The sequence below is a fragment of the Papaver somniferum genome, chromosome 3 (assembly GCF_003573695.1).
Source record: "Papaver somniferum cultivar HN1 chromosome 3, ASM357369v1, whole genome shotgun sequence".
Lineage (NCBI taxonomy): Eukaryota > Viridiplantae > Streptophyta > Magnoliopsida > Ranunculales > Papaveraceae > Papaver > Papaver somniferum.
This window is the reverse complement of record NC_039360.1, coordinates 38,847,107-38,861,364: the sequence shown is the minus strand read 5'-3', so window position 1 is coordinate 38,861,364 and position 14,258 is coordinate 38,847,107.

Sequence of the window (14,258 nt, the reverse complement as noted above, 5' to 3'; positions counted from 1 at the left end):
TATGAAATTCAGTGGAGAATGATTCATGAAACTGAGTAATAAAGATGGATAGTTATTTATTATCAACCCATAGGATCAGCCGTGGATTCGACTATGGATTCGGAATAATAAAATCATCTATTACCATTCCATGGGATCGGCCGTGGATTCGACTATGGAATCGGAGTAATGAGATAAAATAGATTATCTTCTAGGAATTCAGTGGTGAATGTCACGGTAGAATTAATATAATGCAGAATCGAGATATGAGATAGTTGAAGCATTATATTCGTTCCGAAAGGTGCATAGTCAGGGAACAACGTGCGGCATTGTTAACGTCCTGAAGGCGTTTTTCCATCACAACAAACAATTATGTATGGAGAACCGCCTGAATCTATACACGGTCTCTCTACATAGTCAGGGAACATCGAATGAGTGTCGCCGACGTCCTGAAGGCGTTTTTCCCTCTAAAAAAACAATTATGTATGGAGGACCGTCCAATCGTTCTTCTATGTAGAGGAAAGTCTCTCTATGTATTCAGGGAACAACAAGTGTCGCCGACGTCCTGAAGGCGTTTTTCCCTCTCAACAAACAATTATGCATGGAGGACCGCTCAATCTTTCTTCTACATAGAGAGGCACGATGAAATGCGCAGCATCAAACGCTCAGCAAGTGAAAGGCCTTTCGAGAATCATATTCATCGTGGCTCTGAGAGGTACTCGATCAGAGATCGTGAAAAAGGTTCACGAATCGTAAAATACATGAATAGTCACATGTGTTCCTGAAGCCGGGTCAGAAACATACAGTATCATGATTTTACGATTTTAGACCTTTGCTGAAAATCCACCATCAACATTAAGTCCCCTGCTTAGTGAGGGAGAGTCATGTTCCGCAGTAAGCATTTGATGGTGATTTTCCAGTTAAACGAGATAAGTAGTCGGACTTAGTCGTACAAAGGTATTCTCAGAATCCCTGATTTGCTCTAATGGTGTCATGTACGAGCAAACCATAGGTAAGGATCCTGACATGTGATAGAGTGTCGTCCTATGGTCACGGAGAGACGAGGCACTGCTGATTTGGTTGGTAAGACATTCAGTTTTGTTCGGTTTAGCGTTTGCAGGCCCAGGCCCAGAAAAGGAAACCCATGTTTCTTAGGTTTTGCAAATAAAATTGATATAAAAGAGAAGAGACCCTAAAATTTTATGTTATTTTTCCTAAGTGACCGACCACCCACCTTCATCTCACGCCCGTGAGAATTTTTATTTTTATTTTGTTTTTGACGTTCGCCGGCACCGACCATCATTCCACCGCCGGCAGAATTCCGGCCGGCACCGACCAAGGTAAGCCGATTTTTTTTCTATGTTCATGTCCATCTATGAGTTGTCTAAAACAAAATTCCATGTGCATGCATGCGTAGGTTTTATGGGAATTTATTTTAGCAAACAATCGTTAGTCAGTCCGTCGGCTTAGGGATCGAACGATTCCATAGTACGATAAAACACGTATACGTTTTGAAAATAAACCTGGTTCAGTAGTAAAATTTTGTTTTTGGGAACGTATGCTCGTTCACTAGATAAAGTAGTATACAATAATCCCTAGCATTGGAGATATTTCTGAAATAGACTTATGTCTAATAAAATTTGTTTGTGAACTTTCATGGAAACAAATTTATTTTGGAATATGTGGAATTATGTAGATTGAAAAAGATCCACTTTGACGAATAAACGCTCGTTTGAGCGAATTTTTATTTTATTTACGTGAGTTGTTAGCTCACGGATTATTTTTTTTAAAAGGTGTGTGAGTTACTATCTCACAAAAAATAAAAAATTTATTTAGTATGCGTTTGTTATGACTCAAAATTTATGTAGACTCAAATTTGGATTTCCAGCAATTAGACGTAAACAATTTTTGGTAAAATGTTGGTTGTGTGGGTTTTGTGATTTAATAGTGTATGCACAAAACCAATGAATGTTCACCCCGTAGAGTTGTTTTCGTGATGTAAGTTGTGTAAATCGTTCATATGAGTTTTATGAACTGCTCATGGTTTTATAAAAATCATGTTGTGATTTCAAATAATGAATTTTATTCGTCTCTGCAGGTTTCAAGAGGCGAACAAATTCCAGGGATTTTGCATCACAATCATTACAGCTAGTGAAACTGTAAACATGTAAGAGTTAAAGTGTTACCATTTTTGTAGATGTGTATTTTCATTCCATGATCTGTTGTCTTGTTGAATAATGTGCTGAAATAAAATGTGGCATGCTCAGCAACTTTTGCAAAGATGACAGATTCTCATGATGGAACCTCCAAAGACAATGCTCCCAGGGATGATGATTCCACAGACACAACTTCAGACAATGGTGCTTCTATAGATGGGACTCCTATTGACGAAGAAGAAGAAGAAGAAGAGGAAAGAGTTGGACCAAAGAACATTCCAAACGCTACTGATGAATTTTTTGTGGTCCAATATATGCCTAAGAAACGTCCCCCAGGCACGGCGTTTCGTCTTCTTATCGATCCCATGGACATTACTCAGAGAAAATTGGTGTCTCCTCGAGCAATTATGCGATTCTGTATTGACGTGAGACACTATACCGGCTCACATATAAACTTCAAGATTTCTCGGAAACCTTTGACAGACTTTTCTGGATGGGAGAGGCATGTTCTGGGACATAGTCATGTGAGGTCTATGTTGGATCGTGCGCAGGTGAAACGAGCTATCCAAGAAGCTGTAGAATTGCGTGTTTACCATGATGTGAGAGGTATAGTAGCTCTGCTTGCTCGTTGGTGTGTTCCTACTAATACTTTCATATGTAGGTGGGGAGAATTCACCATTACTATATAGGATGTGGTTGCTTTAATGAATCTTCCAGTCACGGGTAATTTCCCAGCAACACTTTCGACAAACGAGAAAGCGGTATCTGAGATCTTGATAGCTACGATGCATGGCATTAACAAATAATCCAGCAAAACTTGTTATGCCCAGTGGTTGAAGGAGTGGTGGCCGAGAGATAGAAATCCTGAGATACCTGTGGATGGTATGTTAAGCATTGCCGCTTTCTTGTCTCTGTGGTGTGTTTAAAGATAGTGGGAATTTGCTTAACCATTTGTGATCCCTTTAGCTATCAAGATGGCTCAGGGTGAGAAACTTCTCGTTGGTAGTCTGTTTCTGGGTTCACTATTCTCAAACTTAGATTCCTTGGTTGTGGATTCCATAATTTCCAACGGTTTTATGAAAATTGAGACATATGCCAATACAATGTTTCTCTAAGCTTTGTTGTGCGAGCGTTTTGAAAAATACACTCCGATTCCACGTATAATCTTGCAAGGACCGAATTCTAACATCCGTTATGTTCTTTCTGAGAGGGATAATGCTAGAATTATGCGCTGGTCTACCAAGAAGCCTCGGTTCCTCAGTTCATCTCACATCTGACCACCTTTAACAATAGCGAAGCGAATGTCATTTTGGAGTCGGGAGCAAACCTGAATGTTGGTGAGAGATCCTTCACACTGAGTTGTACCCCTGGTTACTTAGTATTAGAAATGTACGGGGAATATCTGGTGGAAGAATATAACATTGACAGATCAGCTAGACAGATGGGTCTTGATCAGTGTGTCCCAGATGTTCGGAAAGAAAAACCATCGGTCGATCAAATCAAAGCTTCTTTGGACTGCACACATCTGAATGGGCGTGAATATATGTACCCTTTCCTACCAGGTCCGTCTATCCAACTCCGGGCTATGTAGACTTCTGGAGGTTGCAACTTGATTGCTTGTTTGATTTCATAATGGCTCCTCAAACTCCGTCACAAGAACCTCCCGCTGATGAGATAGTTTCTGAACGACCAAGGTTGAAGCATCTTTCCAGTGGTGATAAACGAAAAGCACTTCCAGGATGTTCACAGGTAAGAATTCTTCTTGTAATTCTCATAGTGGTATATTCATAGTCTCTTGAATACTCTATTAATTTTACCACATGATGCTCGTGCGGTGAGACCCCGGGTTGATACAAACTTTACTGAAATTGGAGAGAGTATTCGAGGCGGAGAACCTCGGAGCAAGAATTACAGGATGGTGTCGAATAGTGTGCAGTCCCCAGCCGCTTCTGTGGTGAGTTGTTAGTACTTTTACTGTGATATCTTTTACCATCCATGTAATTAGGATCACAACAAACATTTGCTAAATTTCAGAATTTTTCTCCATCAATTATTGACGGTCTTTAATTTGTTCATGGGCGAGCAATTCAGGAATCCAGCGCAGATGAGGAAGTTTATGTAAGTACCCTCTTTTCATGCAGACGATCATAATATCTCCTTGAATGAATTAATAATAATTTTTGTAAATGTCTGCAGGAGGAAATCACCACGGATAAGCAACATGTTGACGAAGCACATTATTCTTTGGGGAATGGAGAGACGGAGAATCCTCAAAATCCACAACCAAATGGAGGTAGTAATGCCACTAACGGTGATTTCAACATTGTTGAACCTTCAAATGATTTAGAGACTCTCCAAGTAAGTATTCTTACTGTGATTTCTTCATAGAAGTATGAAATTGTTGACTTGTGCATGAATGAATGAGAATCCATGCGAGTATATGAGAAACTTTGTCGGAATACGTCACCAGAAAATTTCAGACTTCAGTCTTTCAGTAAGAACACTGTAAAATCTTCGTCTGATGTCGGATTTTCTCCGTGTACCTATGTTTTTTCATGACCAGGAAATTTCCAAGCTTTATCAAAAAAGCGTTTTGAGTTTTGAGCATGGTTAAGGCCTGAAATAGGAGAAACAGTAAACTTCCAAGAGACTTCCAGAACATTTTCAAATTGCGCGTAGTGCAATGTTTTGGCCGCATATCTCTGCTCGTTCATCCGATTATTATGAAATTTTGATATGTTGTAGAGAACATCCATACGAATAGAATGGTATATGATAAAACTTATATTCCTCACCAATTTCTCCCAGTTCATCGTATTATACAGGGCAGTGTAAAATCTTCTCAGACGAACTTGTTGCAAAACGTGTTTAATGACTTCCACATTATTTGTTCATGTCTTGGATGTATAGTAAAGAACTTAGATGATGTTGGTTCACTTACATGTTGAATTTTATGATTGCTTCTTCAATTCCACGCTTGGAAACTCTAATTTGTATCTTTGCTATATAGATGGAAAATGGTGGAATTGAGCATAATGAGTCCCAGAATGATGATTCAAGCAACCTTGGGATTATTAATGATGAGACAACCACCTCTTCACCTTAAATCCATGAAAATATCGTTGTTGAAACCGTCGAAGCGACCGATACTCCAATTGTGGTTGTTTCAGAGATGGAAGAAACCGAGCCAAGAGTGGAAGAAGCTCCTCCAGCTGTTGAGGAAACTGCTGCTATGACTATTGAAGTTTCTCCAGTGATTGAGAATCGCTTTATATTGCACGAATATCCTAATCCAGGGATTATTCGCGAACCTTCGTTCGGAGATCCACTCCCATACCATACATTAGTTGGTGGATTCAGCGTTCCCATAGGGTATGCTGATATGTATGAGAAGTTGTGGAAGATGTATGGTCACATTGCCGCCGAAAGAGACCCCAAGCTCCGTTACTTCTTGACGATGCAAGTAGGAAATATCTTGCGTGTCATAGATGATATACGAACCAGGGCCAGAAGTACTGTTACTCAAGATGTACTCTTTGATTGGGAGTACAACTTGAAGAAATCTGAAGAACTTGGTTTCAACTTGAAGTGGATCCGTGAAAAGATTGACACCATCGAGGATGCAGTAAAGAACGATATACCTTTTACCAGTGATGTTGTGGTGGAGCAAAGGGCCAAGATTGCTTAGTTGACTGAGAAGATGGAGTTGGAGAAGGCGGTCTTGCAAGTTGATGAGTGTCAAATATTGCATATTTATATACCTATTTATTGGCAATAAACTCATCTTTTGCTTTAAAAACATATATTATCCCAAATTTTGTATTTTCTCTATTTTCAAGAATAAATATTTGTGCTAATTAATTTTGTGTTTTTAGGTACTAAATAAAGCTTGGATGAATTGAGAAGCCAAACGAGCATAGGAATGGAGGCTAGCGACAATCGGAAGAGAGACAACAATAAGTTCCCGCGAGAAAGACGTGAAGCGCGAAGGAATATCGCGTAAAGGACAGCCGCAATCCGCTGGTAACTCTCCCTCAATCCTCTTGCAAGATCTACGCCAGAAGTGGGCTTGTTAGAGGACTCAAACCCAAACCCAGTATCCAAACCCGTTCTCAATCTGAGACGTCAAATTTGATAGAGCTGGTTATCATCCAACAACATTCCCATCGAGTACATAAATTTTTGATACAACTGCCTAACACCCTAGTCTCCTATCTCTTTTCCCTATCAAGCATACACCAAATCAAACCATTCTTCATTTTCTCTCTTCTTCTCCATTTCACAGAGCCAACACCTTCAATAACTCCTCCATACACTGAGTACAACTTCACCTTCATTAACACCACCATTAACTCCTAATTCTTCATATCTCTCTATCTTATCTATATTCTTATCAAGAACAGTAACCCTAGAAGATAAGATTTAGAAAGATACAGTTAGTGTTAGCTGTACAATTGGGGGGAACACCAATTCAATGAAGAGCAGAGGAATTGATGGCAGAGAAAGTCAACAGAGTATTTTTGGTGAGTTGGGTCTTGATTAATTGTCGAATTGAAGAAGAATCTTGGGTATAAATAGGGTTGTATTCTCTTTAAAAAAACATCCAAATTAGCTGGGTCAATTGTCTAGTTTAATATCATTGTGTTTGCATCATGTTAATCATGTTCTAAATACTTTTGCTAAGGTTTAGATGAAACCCTTAATCTGATGCTAAGTTAATTATGTTGTGATTATTATTCTTGTTATACTTAAAATAATATAGGAATGGCTTAATCATTGTGTCACAGTATATTGCGTTCACCTTTTGATTGCTATGAAGCATATGTAGATAGAATAACCCTATATTGTGCTTCAACTCATTCTTAAGAGACCAAGCTAATCTGTGATGAGTTGTGCTGTAAGAAGACAGCTTATGCTAGGGATTAGTTACCTTAGTTGATATTATTCCATCTACTTGAGACTACCCAGGATAAACAGCAGACTTGCATCTTGAATGGTGTCCATTACATGGGAAAATAATAATATGAAGACTAAACTGACTTAGCTAAGGTTAGGAGGTGGATTCAACCACCCTAGTACCCTTCATCTACTTATTTACAATCTGCTCTTGCACCTTGCTTTACATTCTGTTTTAGTATTCAATCACTACCTTGTCGTATCGAAACCCAATAAATCCATTTTGGTTACTTCTTAGTTGAAATCAATTGTACTAAAACCATAGTCTCAACCATACACCCACCAAGTCCCTGTGGATTGACCTGTGCTGTCCCTGTGTTGCATTAGGACACTGTGCACTTGCAGTTAGTAATTGCAGGCTTGTTTACAGAACTAGCACAAGTCTTGGAGAATGCAGAGAAGCAGAAATCTTACTTTGCCGGTTTCCTTTAGTTTATTTTCCATAATCTCTTGAACCTTGAACTTCTGAGAGACGTGAGGTTTTACTTTGGTTTTGATTTTTTTGATTGGTTTTCGGTTAGTCGGTGATTGAGGATTTTCTTCTTGGATTTGATATAGATTTTTCTTAAAATAAAGAACTTTGATAAATTGCTGAATTCAAATACTGAATGCAAGAATTGCAAAGTCCTGGAGAAATTGAAAATACATGTGAAAGAAAATCCTAAAATGGAAACGTTAGGTTCTTTGAGAATTCATGCCTTGAACCCAAAACTCCTTGGAATGTTGAATACTTCATGCATCAAAAGCCTTTAACCAATTTTCATGAATCACTGGCACGCTTGTTTTGCCCTCTATATCAGCCAATTTGTAGTATCCTCCAACTACTGACTTAGCAATCATAAAAGGTCCTTCCCAGTTAGAACTTCTTGTAGAATGGAGATTACGCTTAGTGATGTAATTTCAAAGTTGTTGTAGTAATAAATAATAGAGTTCGTTCAAGACTTGTGAAGGTTGTGTTTTTAGATTTAAATTTTAAAACTAAAGAAAATAAAGCAAATTAAAACTGATTATATTAGAGAGACCGGGGTTCGGGATTTCACCATTCACAAAAATTCATGTAATTTAATGTTAATTTTTATCATGCAATTCTAGACAATATAACTCCAATCAAAAGAAATTGTGATTCTAATCATTGCCTAAATTAGATTTTCAAAATGTCAATTGTTAATCGCAAGAATGAAGTATCAAAAGCCCTAAACTAAGCATACTTCATCAAGAGAAAACACAACTAATTAATAAAAATCATTACTCAATTTTCATTCGGTGCAAATAATCATAAAAGAATTGCATAAATAAATTCAAATAAATTTTACCACATAACTTTTGGAAGAATGGCTTCCTCCATCGCCCCGGAAGATTGGTTTTAGCTCATCATGTTGGAAACACACTCAAAATATGTATTCATGGCTCAAAAAGTGTTTACAAGAAGAGAAAATAGTGAAACAGGAAATCTGCAACAGCACATGCGCGTTGCAGACCGACTGTTTCAACTCTCAACTGTTATGATGAAGATAACCGTTACAAATATGAAAATAAATGTTGCAGAAGAGGATGAAGAAACTATTACAATGAAGATAAATGTTGCAAACCAGTTGAAGAAACTGTGACAAGCATTTGAAGAAACCGTCGTTGTTTCCTTGTTCTTCACGAGCAGCAGCAACAGAGTTCTGAATACTCTTGATTCACGCTTCCTGAGCTCTCCTCTCGACCCCAAACTCTCCCCTCCCCTTCTATGTGATCCTAGGAACCTATTTATACATCATTGCAACATTGAATCTCCCAAAATCTCTTTATTTAATCCCATTATTTCTTTTATTCTCGAAAATATATTGTTTCCAAAAATCGTTTTCCTACGCGTCTGCAGCTGTATTTCTTTCCTTCTATACCTTCTTCACGCTCCAGAATATCGATCAACTCTTCCAAACACGTGCAGTACACGTTTAAATTCCTCACAACTCGTGCAAGCTCATGTTTTTCCTCCAACTCCCTATTTGGATTAAACCAAGTTATCCAGCCAAATTTGATCGAAACAAACACCCATACTAGCTTTGTTAGGACATATCACAACTACCCATGAAGTTTCAGCGATTGTATCACACAAAAAATCCTCCAAACATACGATCGAAATTCTTCCAGTGAAGTGAAATGTTTTCCCGCCAAAATTGGTTTTGAATTTGAGAAGAAGATGTCCTCCCCCTAATCCTGTACGGGTTTCCCTTTAGCACTTGCCTTATGGGGTGCAAATAGTGATTTTTGGGCGTAAATAGTAATTTTTCTGGGGTTTCTCCGGCACATTTTTGGGGTGCTTCCGGTGCATTTCTGGGGTGCCTTTAGTACTTTATCCTAGGGTGTAAAACACCACTTTTCGAGCCAATTTTTGCTGCAAGAGCTTATTTCTCTATAAATACCTACAAAGACATAAAATAACAAAATAAATACAAAATCGAGCACTAACAATACATACAATTGAGACATATTAGACACATAAATGCGTGTATCACTTAGTTGCCTTGAGAACTAAATACCCTTCGTGAAATTTGTTAGGTTTAGTTGGTCGTTCCCTGAATATTCTCTGCTGATTCGGAATTCCTCGTACAGTAGGATTCCATGTTGATGGAGCTTTCCAATTCTGCAGAACATGTGGACACTCACGCAAGGGAGAGTATGTCGGGTATCGCTTGTTGAACTGGGTCATGTCTTCAGCGCTAAACCTTTCAATAGGGTGATCAGTTTGAAGAGGCTCCATATCCAACCATTTAGTGTAATGTTGCTGAGGAGAGACTATCCAAACATAGCATTTGGTGATAGCTTGGTCATGAGTAAAATTAAGTCCCCGAACAAAGGTAGCATATTTGAAAGTTGATAATATGGACACGTGAGGGGGGATAAGACTTGCCTGAGTGCGAAATCTTCTGATGAATTCATGTGCGCTTTCTTCAGGTTTTTATGTAAGTCCTATCAGGGCTTAGACTTTCTCTAGATGCTCGAATGGTGGATTATCCTCCATTTCTTTTGAGTCGGAGCTTTCCTCTGAGTTATAGCTTTCTTCAACAGAGAAGTGTGCAATTGAAGATGTTGGAGTTACCTTTTCATCATGAATCCACGTTCATCCCAGGATCATATCATACCCCATATCTTCTTTGATTATGTGAAATTTGGTTTCTGTCCAGGTTTCACCAGTTTTTATCTTGAGGACGATGAAACCATAGGCATCCCTGGGGACTCCTTCATGATCTCTGAATGAAACAGGGGCATGATTGGCTTCTTGTCGAGTAATGCCTGCATCTCTGAGAGTTTTCAGAGGGATGATATTTATAGCAGTGCCAACGTCGACCAATGCTCGCTTAAATTCATTTCCCTTGAGATGGACTGTGGTGAGAAGTCGTCAGTCATACATTTCCTTGTCAGTTGCTGGAAGCTCAGGGAGTGTCTCTTGAATTGTTAGACGTTTCTCGAACACAATGTGATTCAATGCTCCAAATAAATCACCTCTTTAAGCCTTTGACAGGTATAGCAATTCGCAGACATGTTCAATTACGGATTGAACTGCTTCTTTGACAGGCGGTTCAGAGAGCGTGAATGTTCTGATTGGAAGAAGATTTCTGTGTACTCCTTCAGTCCCCAGTTCCCCTGAGTAAACCTTTTCTTTGAATATGCGCTTCAAAGTCCTTCAATCGCTGGTTGGATAGCTGACATATCTGTGGAAACGGCAGTAGCGTGGATTTTCCATTTCTTCCTTTGTTGGCTCTCTCCTGATGGTAGGTAGTTTAATAGCATCGTCTTGAATCCAGACTTCCAATAACTCGATCACTTTCTCAAAAGGAAAAGAGAAGTCTGGCTCCTCTTGGTCATTTTGCTGACGTTGAGCCGGTGGTGGATTTCTAGCTTGGTTGTCCTTCATTGGTGCTTTTGTAGGATGGGATGTTGGAGGGGTAATCTTATGCTACTGTGCCTCAGCTTTCCTCTTGCTTCCTTCAGAAATATTCGTGGAGGGTTGGACATTGTACTGTTTATTGATCAGACGCTTGGTGTTGACTCGAGTGTCTCGCAGCTCCTCAGTTTTGACAGTCTTTGTCATTTCTAGCAGGGCTGGAGCAGTAGTTGCTGATTGTTTGGATGCTTCATGGAGTTCTGAGAAAGTTTGGAACCAGAGAGTTTCCAGCAAGTCTCTATAGACAGGGATCCCGTTGATGCATAATTCCACCAATTGTTGTTCAGTAACATTAGGATCATGACAATCCAAGTCTTGAATTCTGAACCTCTTCACATATTCGTTCGGGTGTTCAGTGCTTTTCTGAGCCATTATCCCTAAGTCAAAAAGGGTAATCTGCTCTGAGTCAAAGAAGTATTTCCTGTAAAAAGGCGTTAACCATTTCTCCCCAGCTAGCAATGCTTCCTGGTGCAATGTTGTTGTACCATGTGTATGCTCGCCCTGTCGGAGATTTTGAGAATTATTTCAGGTGGACAACATGGTTTTGCTCATGCTCGCCTAGTGCTTCCAAGAATCGAGAGACATGTTCTCGAGCGTTCCTCGTCCCATTATACAGCGTGAATATTGAAAAAGTGTATCCTTTTGGGAGAGGGGTTCTTTGTATAGTTGTCGGGTATGGAGGTTGATGACGATGGACAGATGATGCATTGCCTTTTCCTCGATCATCCATGAAAAGTTTCAGGTCCTCACGAGTGATGAAACCGGCAGGATCCTCTGTTGGTGGGTTTTCTGCAGCTTTTTGGACTTCATCATCATCGACTGTGTGAACTGGAAAAACTTCAGGGTCGATAGTTTCTTTGGCTTTCCATTTCTCCTGAGTCTGCTCTGTCACCTTGTCGGTGAGAGTTTTTAGGTAGTTACACAGCTACTTCTGTGTTGCAGCCATGTCAGTTTTATTTTTGGCAAGAGTCTCTTGCACCTTCATGAGATACGCTATGGTGGGTGGATTTTCTCTGACTTCCTCAGGGTAGCGGCCGAACAGGGGATGACCATCAATATTGGTTTGAGGAGGAGTGATATTACCACCATCATTGGAAGCAGGGATGGTTTCCGAGATACCATCATTGGTGTTGTTTCTAGTGCTAGCATTGTTTGCATTGGGACCTGTGACTAACCCATACCTAACACCATCCATCTTTTTGAAATTTGAGATTGCCACCGAGAGATTAATCTCCCACAGTGGTTTCCAATCTGTAGATGGGGGAAAATGGTTCGTTGGTTTTCTAGGGAACAAAGAGACGATCAAGCGATCGAAGACTCCTCAACCGAGCAAACTGCCTAACCTCAAACAGATGCACTGCACGGGAGTTCTTTTTAGTTTGAGAGATCAATCTGTAGGACTCCGGACTAAACCAAGTCAATGGTTGTTCCAAGGTCAATTCGATCACAAAGAGGGAATAAGGTTGATCTGTAGGAGGGAAGCTGAGAAGTGTAAGAGATCAACGGTGATTTGTAAATGTGTTGTGGGTTTCAACAACTGATGAATAAGCCTGAGTGATTGAAAGAGTATTGTTCACACGATGATTTCTTGGTTAGATGATGGATTGTTTGTTCAATATATCTCGTGATTTACTGTGTTTCTGTATGTTTTTCGTACTGTTGTTCAATAATGGACTCAGAGACTTATTTATACTGCTGGAAAGTGTAAACATATTGATATCCAGTAAGTGTGATGGTTGCTCGAGCGAAAGAGTGGAAAAGTCAGAAATCATGGCTTCACCAGTTCCTCGTACGTGAGAGGGTTGGTTAATTGTCCACCCACTACTTTGATAACTCCCTCAACTTTTTGCACGACTTACTCACATTTCTCATCGTGGATGAACATACGTGTTGTAGGACGTCATACCAAAACCCTAATGGATATCCCCTCTGTGATGTGATTGATTGTCTCACGGACGTGGATTTGACTAGTCGGTCTTTTGATTTGATTAGACGTTGGGTCTAAGTTTTGTTTAAAGGAGCATAATAGTCGAATGCTTTATGACTCATGAATTGAACATGTCTCGTGTGACGTGGTTCTCTGAATAAGTGATGTTGATAGTCTGAGCAAATATTGCTTCATCGATTGATCGATAAATTACTGAATATTAGTATATGAATCGAGCGTCTGAGCAAGCATTACTCATTCGATAAATTACTGAATATTGATAGCTATATTCATATTTGAGCATTTGAGCGAGTATTGCTCGTTCAGTGAATTACTGAATATTGATAGTTAAAAAAAATATTCGAGTAATTGAGCAAGTATTGCTCATTCAGTGAATTACTGAATATTGATAGTTGGATCAATATTCGAGCAATTGAGCAAGTATTGCTCATTCGATGGATTACTGGTAGTGTGACCAAATAATAATTAATTAAAACATTGGCAGGGCCGAATATTGTATAATTAATTTAGATGTTGATTGATGGATCAATCATAAAATTATTAGTGTTTGAACTGCTTACAATCGTGGTTCAACGAGCGTTTGTTCGAAACCCTAATTTTCGATCAATTGCTCGTCAATTTATGAATTACTGAAAAATAGGCTACTGAGTAAAGGAGGGAGTGGGATGATGGATGACCATGTGACGCCCAAATGCTAGTGTTGATCATTTATTAGAATAGTGCTCGAGCAAGCGTTAGGTAGTAAAACCTAATTGTGGAGAGATGAGCGACCGACCAAGGAGGCATGGGACCGACCCTTGGTGATCGTGGGACCAGTTGCTAGTCATTTGAGCGAGTCCCAAGTTGGTTGGAGAGAGTTTGGACCCAATATGAACGGTTGCTAGCAAATTAGGTCAAAATTGTGAATATATGTGGGACCGGCTCCTTGCAAGCCTTGGGCCGGCCTTGGTCGGTAAAGGCTTCATACCCGTGTCACCACGGTGTCCGTGTCTCAATCCTGAGAGTTTTGGTATTTTCTGACAATTGTTCGAGCAAAGTTTTGGATTTTCAGAAGAGTCTGATCTTGACTGAAACTCTCAATCTTTGCTCGAATGAGCAAGAAGAACTTTTCTCATGCGACAGATAATTTGAGAATATTAAAATAATAATATTTTAATTTTTGACGTGGGAAGCCTAGTCAGTCGAGTGGCCGTTCGACTTTTTGGCTTTTCCATGGTTTTAGCAATATTTGAGAAAATACTGAAAAACTAGGGTTTTCGGTCGAACAATGGAGTTCCATGAGATGATG